The sequence below is a fragment of the Paramisgurnus dabryanus genome, chromosome 15 (genome assembly GCF_030506205.2).
Source record: "Paramisgurnus dabryanus chromosome 15, PD_genome_1.1, whole genome shotgun sequence".
NCBI lineage: Eukaryota > Metazoa > Chordata > Actinopteri > Cypriniformes > Cobitidae > Paramisgurnus > Paramisgurnus dabryanus.
In genome coordinates, this window is record NC_133351.1 from 18,362,399 (window position 1) to 18,372,080 (window position 9,682).

The window sequence follows — 9,682 nt, forward strand, 5'->3', positions numbered from 1 at the left end:
TTGATCTTACTGTAGTGATTTTCAGCCGCGTATGCTCACTCTCTCAGCCAAACACTGTTTTTCTCTTGTGTGTGTTGTGAGAAACATAACGAATGATGATTGGCTTAATTTCCATCGGTAGCCAACCAGACGCAGAGTTCACAAAAAGGCCTGCCCACACGCGCAGTCCAAGTCAGAGGAGCGAGCAGCAGTGTTAAAAAGTCTGAGCAACTTGGTCACTTTGTCGCTAGATTTAGCAACTTTCTATCACTTTAGCGACTTTATAGGACAAATCTAGCTATCTTTTCTGGCGTGGTTGGAGACTTTTGTAGACTGACATGAAAATACGCGTCGTTTTGTCTTCTCAACGAGCAGCGGTGCTGCTGCTGATTGTACCCCATCTCAAAGCACTGACATGCGCCATGGTTATCGCGCATCAATCACTCCGAAAACACCGGCGACAGGGCGATGGCAAGTACAACAAGCTCAAAGGTAGCGGTCGCAAACACGAAGTATAAAGCACTACTTTTTCCATTGTTGAGGTGAAAGGCAAGAATGTTTGTGTAATGTGCAACTTATGCCCATGAAGAAAAAGTCTCTCCACGTCTGTGGCAAGTAATTCTGATCTAATAAAGCACCTCACATCGTCACATGCTGCCACAAAATTAGTGATTTCTCTTTAGTATCCATTTTAGTCATTTAACATATTTAATTTTGTAAGGGGCATTCAATTTATTTGAAATATTTTTTTTTTTTTAAGTAACGCAGTAATTACTTTTCCTGGTAATTAATTACTTTTACAATAATGAAACGGAGTTACTAACTCAGTTACTATTTGTGAGAAGTAATTAGTAACTATAACTAATTACTTTTTTAAAGTAACGTTCCCAACACTGGTCATTACATAAAAACATCTTGCACTCATTAAACTAAAACACGCTTAACAAGATATTAAATCCTTTCTCTGTCTTAACAAGCACATGCCAATCAAAATTGTATTCAAATGTGTTATTTCTGTTCATTTTCTTCAATAACAAAGACCAATACTGGAATTTAGCTATCAATGAAACTAAAAGGTAATGATCAGCCCTCAAAGTAAAAATGATTCAGTTACTCAAAAGTGATAATATTGTATGTTAAAATACATTATTGACAAAAATAAAATTTGCTTGCCTTATCCTTTACACAGATGGAAAACAATTGCTTTAACAGAAGCTACTTGCAATGTACCTGTGTGAATTTTTTTAAACAAATTAAGTTTCCGAGTGATTTCCCAAAGTTCAAGTCTCTTTATTCTTCGTGTTAATTTGAAGGACAGCTGTGAAAATTAATTCTCAAAAGCTTTCAAATGTAGAAACAAATAGTGCAGAACAAAGTAGTTCATAATGGAGGAAACGGTACAGTAACCAAGTATTGTGATCTGCCAGCAGGCAAAACAGATCTATTATGAGGAAGCTAAAGCTCCATTAAATGTTAAAAATACAGTTATCAGATACAGAAGCACAAGCAACATATCTGCCAAGACTTCTAGTAGTAATTATTCTGATACTCTGTAAGTGAATAAGAGTCTGTCTGCTTGTATAGGTGTCTGTTTGTGTATACATCTATACATGATGTGAGATAAAAATGGGGAGTTGCTTGAAGTTTCACAGCTGTGCCACAAGCAATGCTTATGCTGAGATAAACACAGAGAATGAGGGAGGATCAGGTCAGTTTATCAGTCACATATCATTTCCAGGTGTGTCATTTCACATTATTCAACAAGGTCCTGTGAAATTTATAGTTTAGTGCTTATACGTGACAATCAGATTCTGAAACTAAACCATCTAACCTGAAACAACACACAAATAAAGAACAACAAGAGAGGGAAACGTTTATAGCTTCAACACTACTTGACAAGTTAGGTTCCCCTTGAGAGACACAAGATAATTTACATAATAAAAAAACTATCAAATATAGAGGTGCACCGATATATCAGCCGATGATGCTTGCTATGCTTCTCAATAATTGGGGTGAAATGCCGCTACATCCAAAAGCCAGAGGGCACTCTTGTGCAGAAACTCAATATGCACTGCAGACGAAGAACCATTACACACGCAGCTATATGAAACGGCTTAAGCATATATTTATATTGCTGTTCTTCAAACATTTTCGGGTATTTTCATGATAATAAAGAATATGTATAATGATTACGTTTGAAGAATGTTGCTTTTTCAAATGCGTGTTATAAACAGTTCAAACTAACAGTGATTTCAGATCGTTAAGAACTTACTGATCAAAAGCCATAGTACATGAAATAGCTGTGAATAATATCGGTTGTACGATTCAGAATAGTTATCGGCCACGCATTATTAGTGTATATCGGCATTGATCTGTGCACGCCTAATAAAATAATATTAAAATAGTTTTGTGACGAAAACATACAATTATAAGAAAATGCATTAATGAAGACCTCCCCCAAACCTAAAAAGCATACAGTAGCATCGTATATGTATAATGAGATTAATCAAATTAAAGAAGCATTGGGTCTCATTCACTAAACATGCGTACGCACAAATTTATTCGTATAATGTGCATATGGACGTTTTAACTTACAAATCATGAATCAACAAAAACGTTTGTAATAAAATTTATTTTTAATGTATGCAAAAACGTAAGAACCACACGTGATTCATGATTATTGCGTACATGTGGTCTAAGTTGTTCTTACGGGTTTGCATACATTAAAAATAAATTTTAGTATGTTTTTGTTAAATCATGATTTGTAAGTTAAAATGTCTGTACGCACATTTTCCGAACAAATTTGTGCGTACGCATGGTTAGTAAATGAGACCCATTGGATCAAAAAAAAAATGGCATAATTTCATACTTTAATTATTTATTCCCTTCTCTTGATTCTGGGATGAAATGTTACCCGACATGTCTTTGGCAGGTCTCATGAGATTTCCCCTAAAGGCACGACATTACACACATACAGCGCAAAGTCTTATCTGCTAAAAACAATTCTGGTGCAAATATAGAGACAGAAATGAGAATAGAGGAAATGAGACAGTGAGGTGCAGATACATGAGAGTCTTTGGTGTATTTGTGATGGGAATGACACGAGTCACATTCATCACGGAGCAACAGAGGATTAACAGAGTGAGTGTGTGAAAGATAACAGAACAAGAGAGAGAGAGAGAGAGAAAGAGAGAGAGAAAGAGAGAGAGACTTTATTATCCGCTGCTCATCCCCTGTGATTTGGTCTCATCTGGCTCAGATCAGACCCACAGGATGATTTGTGCAGAAGAAAGAGTGATTGACCATTGCTAAGGCAGAAAAGACAGAAAGAGAATAAAAAACTGTGTAATTTGTGAAAGATTCAGCCCTGGACACAAACAGTGACATTTTAATTAAAAAGTAGCTTTCTTCGGTTAATTACTTTCTTGCTATCTACATTTTATAGTATGTAGAGTTTAGAGATGTGCATTTTTGTCATTTTCCATTTGAATAATCCAAGTTTACGAGTACTCACGTCATGGTGAAAATGAAAACATTTTTATAAAAAAAACACTTCAACAAAATTTTATATTGAAGAAACTATGCCAGAAAAATTAAAATATACTGATATCGATATCAACAAAATGTAATTTGTCATTGTTTTTTTTGTAGGTATTTTACAAATGTATAACATACAATTATAATAAAAGCATTAATGAAGCCCTACCCCAACCCCATCTCTAAACCGAACATCCTGGGGCAAAAGCGGAGCATACAGTACTAAAATGTATGAATGAGATCGAATTCATATGAATTAGTCGCCAAGATTATTTTAAGACAAATTCCAAGCCAGCATCTTCATGCCTACACATAAACAAACATGCATAACAGATCTGAGAGAGTTGATTCTCATTTAGTGTCGTTTGGTTAGTAATACCCTGTAAACAGCATCTAGTCCTCTAAACAGATCATATAGCAAACTCCCCACAAGACACAAACTTCAATGTGCTGCGAAACAGGACCGTCTCCTTGTTCAGATTTCTGTAATGTTTTGTCTGATGTGAACGATAAATCCTGTGTGACGCTCCACTGGCGCAGATAAGATCTTCTGTGTGGCGTTTTTGTTACTGTGACAAGTAGAATGACAGTGCTGCGATGATTATCATTATCAAAAGAGCGTTTGATTACCTGCTAGTGCCGATTGACTGCCACAGCTGCGGCATTGTGGGATATCAATGAGACGCTCAATGGAGGGATAGGAAATTCCGCTTACAAAACGGATAAGGCTTTATGAAAGCACTGAATATTTTGATTACTGAGATGCAAAGGTATGAAACCTGAAATTGATTTAAACTAAATGTAAATGAACTTTACAGCTTCTGTCCAAATCCCTTACATTTTCTAACCAACGTCACTTTTGCTCACACTCACCCTGGCATGTGTGTGGCGCATCTGTCGGCTGAACTGCATAAAATCTGCTGATAACCTATACGCAACCTCTGGATAACCTACTAACAACTCGCATCTGCGATTTGTTCACAGGTCAGAGGTCAACGGTGTGGCCGTACAGCACGGAATAGGAAATGACTGACAGCTACAACAATTTTCCTGTCATTCCACAGAAAACTGTTAAGTGCAAGCATTCTTATCATCAGGATGCTAACTGTGCCCACTGATGCTGCTGACAGCGGTGGGAAAGGTCAAAGGATAAAGTGTGAATCGTCACCACTGAAGCTGAAATGGGTTTTTAATGACGAGACTGTCGTGTGATGTTTAGTTAAGCTGGTCATGGAAATAATGACATTCCCACACTCCCTTTACACAAACACACATACGCACACGGCCAAATTACAAACCCAGAGCAGTAATGCATCCCCTCTTTAACAACATTTAAATAATCAATATGGATAGACAAGCCTAACCGTTTCTCTATTGACGGAAGAGAAGCAAAACCTGTCATTGTCAAATAAGACAAGCAGTTCAGGCACAAAGGTCTACGGTCTGAGATAAGAACCATCTATATACATTTACTGGAGCACAGTTGGTTTACCAAAGCAAATTAGATAAAAATAAATCAAAAGGCTTTGGCGTTCAGCAATGTGCAAGTTTGAACCTTCAAGTGAACATTATCACAGTGATCTGGTTTATCAGATGTACAATGTTCACCCTGCTCACGTTTTTTTTTCTTCCTCATAGTTTTTATTACAATCCTCTCACATCACTGAGAAAAATTCAGAATGGCAGCATTGTGCCCTTTGTGTTTGCGGTCTGAGATAAGAGCACTTCAAAGCAGGAATGTTTGGAGACTTTCTTGAGTTTGTGTGTGTGTGACACGAAAAAATATTAAACCTCTTGGTTAATTTTCTAGTAAAAATTCATAATTTAGTCATACTGATGTAACATGTCTGAAACTTTCTAAAACATTCCCACAGTCGTGAAAAACTTAAATATCAGGGAATTTAACTTTTCCAGGCCTAGGGGAGTCATGGTAATAAAATATTTTAGGTTTGTAAGATGCGTACTCAAACTCTTAAAGGTCCTGTTCTTTCTGTGTTTTTGAAGCTTTGATTGTGTTTACAGTGTGCAATATAGCATGTGTTCATGTTCCCTTTCAGTCGGTCACTACGACGTCACGTCGTGACCGACGAATTGGGAACTCGCTTAGAGAGACCAATCTGCTTCGTTTACTACTAAAACGCCAATGAACTTGGCATTGAGATATTTGCATAATGCTGGCGCCGCCCCGCCAGGTGCCTTTATAAGCAGCAGGTGCAAATAGGGAAATTAGCTTTTTTCGCTTCGAAAGCCGGCTTTATCTGCTACTGAGAAGCTACTCTCTGCTCTTCTGGGAACGGTTGCTGAAGTTGATTGACAAGCAGTACTAACACAGCGGACGCTCGCAGTATTCCACGGCTCTGCATCTTTTTGTTTTGAGTTTAGTGTGTGCGTTGCCTTCCCTGTGCGCATCATCAGCTGAGCACCTAAAGAGTGATTTCCCTAAAAGAGTGATACGTGAGAGCTCTGTGTCTTTTTAAAGGCAGCCACTCTCTCGTATATGCGGAGATCAGCGTCCTTTTCAGGATAGCTTTTCGCACGTGCGATCTTGGATGCGAGAAGTATAGGGTTCCAGTGACGGTCACGAGCGCTGTCTTCGTGCTCAGGCATCGAGCACTCCGGGGCTGCGTTCGTGGAGAGTTTCTGTTCTCTCTGTGGGAGCATAACCCTCTTGGATTGCGGAGACGACTGTCGTTTCTACGGGAACGCTGTCTGCGCCTTTGCAGTGCTGACGCCGCCATGGTGCGGCTGTCAAGCGCTCGCAGGGCGCCCTTCGCGTTACTACGCTGAGTAGGACGGAGGATGCGTCCTCCACCTACCGGCCTTCCCATCCTCAGCCGGTTGAGGCTCCGGTGGAGACTGCAGAGTCGTGTTCTACGATGTCTGCCGAATCCATTGGACCTCCTTCTGGTCCCGTCACTTCTGCAGCATCAGAGGGGTGTCCATTTTTCCTCCGAGGCAGAGTCGTTCCGGAGATGGCGGCCGTGCCCGCGAGCGGCGGAGACGGTAGAGTTGGAAAGGTTAACCCCTCTCCGCCCGAACCGTCCCGCCCACATGATTGGTACTTCGGAGCTGCTCGGGCCTCTCGGTCCTCTCCTCCTGTGCCTTTCTTTCCCGACGGCACGAAGAGCTGACGTGATTTGCGGCCGTCCGGCCGTTCAGCTTCACCCCTCACCTCCCTCACCAACGGAGCCGCTAAGGGCGGGGACCCCTTCAGTGGAGCGGGATGCGTTCCTGGAGGGACCACCCAACCCTTCCCTCCCGTGTTTGTAGACAGTCGTCCGGTTACGGACGCTGCCCATCAGGCATGCCGGAGAGGCGGCTTCGGCCCTGAACGCAATAACGTTGCTGCAGGCTCACCAAGGATTTACGAGGGAGGCCGCGACCTTCAGTCGTGCGATGTCCACCACAGTGGTTCAAGATCGCCACCTTTGGCTGTGTCTGGCTGACATGACGGACGCAGACGAGAACAACTTGAATGCTCCTGTCTCACAGACCGGCCTCTTCGGCGAGCCAGGGGAGTCGTACAGCTCTGCTGCGCAGACTGAGGCGATCTCCTAGGTCATGCCCCGGCGGAAGAGAGCTGCCCTTGATCCACCACGCCGGCTCCTCAGTCTGCCTCTCGCCGTCGGCGTCCTGCGGCGACCACCTCCGTTCCCCTCCTCGGACCCCATCTCGGCAGCGCAGGGGAACCGGTCGTCAGCAGCTCGCCCCGCCCGCTTAGCCGCTTCCCGTGAAATTCGGGAGTTTAAGTGGCCAGTGAAGGGCGACCCGGATTGGCAGAGGATCACTCTTCAGGAGATGGAGCTCCTTCCCCCGATAGAGGGTCGGGTGGAAAATCCTTGGTTTGCATATGTTCCACCGGCTGTTTGGCCGGTACCCACTTAACCACACATAAGAGTGCATTCCTCTTCCCTCTCTAGGTCTCCGGAGGATCGAGAGAGCCGTGAGCGGGTTCACACCAGCTCCCCTACCTCTCCTCTATCGCCAGCGGGTGACCTGAGGAGTCCGAGCGCTCCGCTGAGGAGACCGGACCACCAGCACCCTCATCGGAGTCTGCGCTCTCCGTAGAGGAGACCAGATGACCGTTACCCTCAGCGGGCTCAGGTCAGTGTCACACACACATACTGTAGATGTTTATGCTGTCACAGCAGACGCACCGGCAGTCCCACCTGTCTCGCTTCGCTGCCCCCCCGCGGGTACTTCGGTAGTGTTGTTATTTCTCCTCGTACGGTGCCTGGGTGCTTGGCTTCAGTTCCCAGCCCGTTTCGTTGGGTTTTACGCACGATCCGCCTCGGTTACGAATCCGGCACACCCCAAATTCGGGCTTTCGTTTCACTGTGGTGAAAGCGTCCGATGCACATGTACTGCGTGCAAAAGTCGATATCCTGTTGGCGAAGGATGTTCGAGCCGGTCCCTCTTACCGAGATGATGATGATGATAGGGTTTTTCCAGCCTTTATCTCATAGTACCCAAAATACGCGGCGGGTTACGATCGATTTGATTTACGCACCGGCTCTACGAAGGTGTTCTTTTTGGATGATAACGCCGAGGCTCGTATTTCAATATTCGGATCGGTTTGCAGCCTTAGACCTGTAAGACATGTACTTTATGTGTCCATCTCCCCTCGCTTTAGACCGTTTTTCGCTCTGCGTCGTGGGGTGGGCATATTAATACTAAGTACACCATTCGAGCTGTCTCTCTCTCTCCGTGTCTCCATGTGCTAGTCACGGCATTAAAATGTCAGAGAGAGAGCGTTGTTCGCATTCTGCTTTTTTCTACGTCGACTTATAATAGCCCGTTCTTGGCAGACGTGCGCGAACACAGAGAGTTAATGCTTCGGCATCTCGCTCGTTTAAGTCTTCAGGTCGACTGGGAAAGAGCAACTTTGCCCCGTGCAGAGGATCCTTTTTCTCAGTATGGAAATAAGACTCGATCGACTAATTGGCGTGTTTAACAAGAGCGCGCAACCAGTCAGTTCTGACTTGCCTCGGTTTAATTCGAGGGAAGTACGCGGTCCCTCTGAAACAATTTCAGAAGCTCCTGGACATATGACAGCATGCTGCGGCTGTGACGCCGCCCGAGCTGCTTCATATGAGACCGCTTCAGCATTGGCTTACGATCGAGTCTCGAGGAGAGCGTGGCGCACCGACATACACTGTGTAAACATTGCACCTGCGTGTCATTTAAATTTTTCCCTGTGGTAGACCCGGCATTTCCGATAGAAGATATGCCCCTGAGGGGTCTCCTGGCATTCTGTATATTGCAATGCCCTCAGCACGGGATGATCAGCCACGTATGACGGGCTTGCAGTCTCAGGGGTGTGCATAGCACCCCAACTGCCGCGAGCGGTGCGCTGTATATCTGGGACTTGTACGCTCCGCTATGGAGATGCGAGGGAAGGATGTATTAGCCGACACCAATAACATTGCGACTGTTGCGTTATTTACCGTTAAGGCGGTTTTGCGCTCTCGTCACCTGTCGCATCTCGCTCGTCATCTCCTCCTTTGGAGTCAGAAGCATCTGAGGTCCCTTCGTGCCATTTACATCCCGGGTTTGCTCAATACAGCGGCAGACGCGCTTCCCGAGCTGCGCCCCCGGCGAATGGCGACTCCACCTCCAGACGGTCCAGCTAATTTGGAAGAAGTTCGGTTGTGCGTAGATAGATCTGTTTGCGTCGCGGGACGATACCCACTGTCGCCTATTTTATTCACTAACCGAGGGCAGCCTCGGCGTGGATGCGTTGGCACACAGCTGGCCGCGGGGGTGCGTAAATACGCATTCCTTCCAGTGAGCTTTATTGCGCAGACACTGTGCAAAGTCAGGCAGGACGAGGAGAGCCTTTTATTAGTCGCCCCGTACTGGATTGGTTTTCAGAGTTAATGCTCCTCGCGACAGCCCCTCCCTGACGATTTCCCCTGAGGAAAGACTTTCTTTCTCAAGGAAGGGGCACATTATGGCACCCGCGCCCCGACCTGTGGGATTTCCATGTATGGTCGTTGAGCGCGCGCAAGGTTTAGGTGATTTATCGCAAGCGGTATCTAACACCATCGACGCGGTTCGAGCACCGTCCACAAGACGGGCTTACGCGCTTAAAGAAACCTTTTTCGTCACCCGGTGCTCTTCGCAACGCGAGGACCCCAGAGAATGCCCATTAACATTGTGCTTT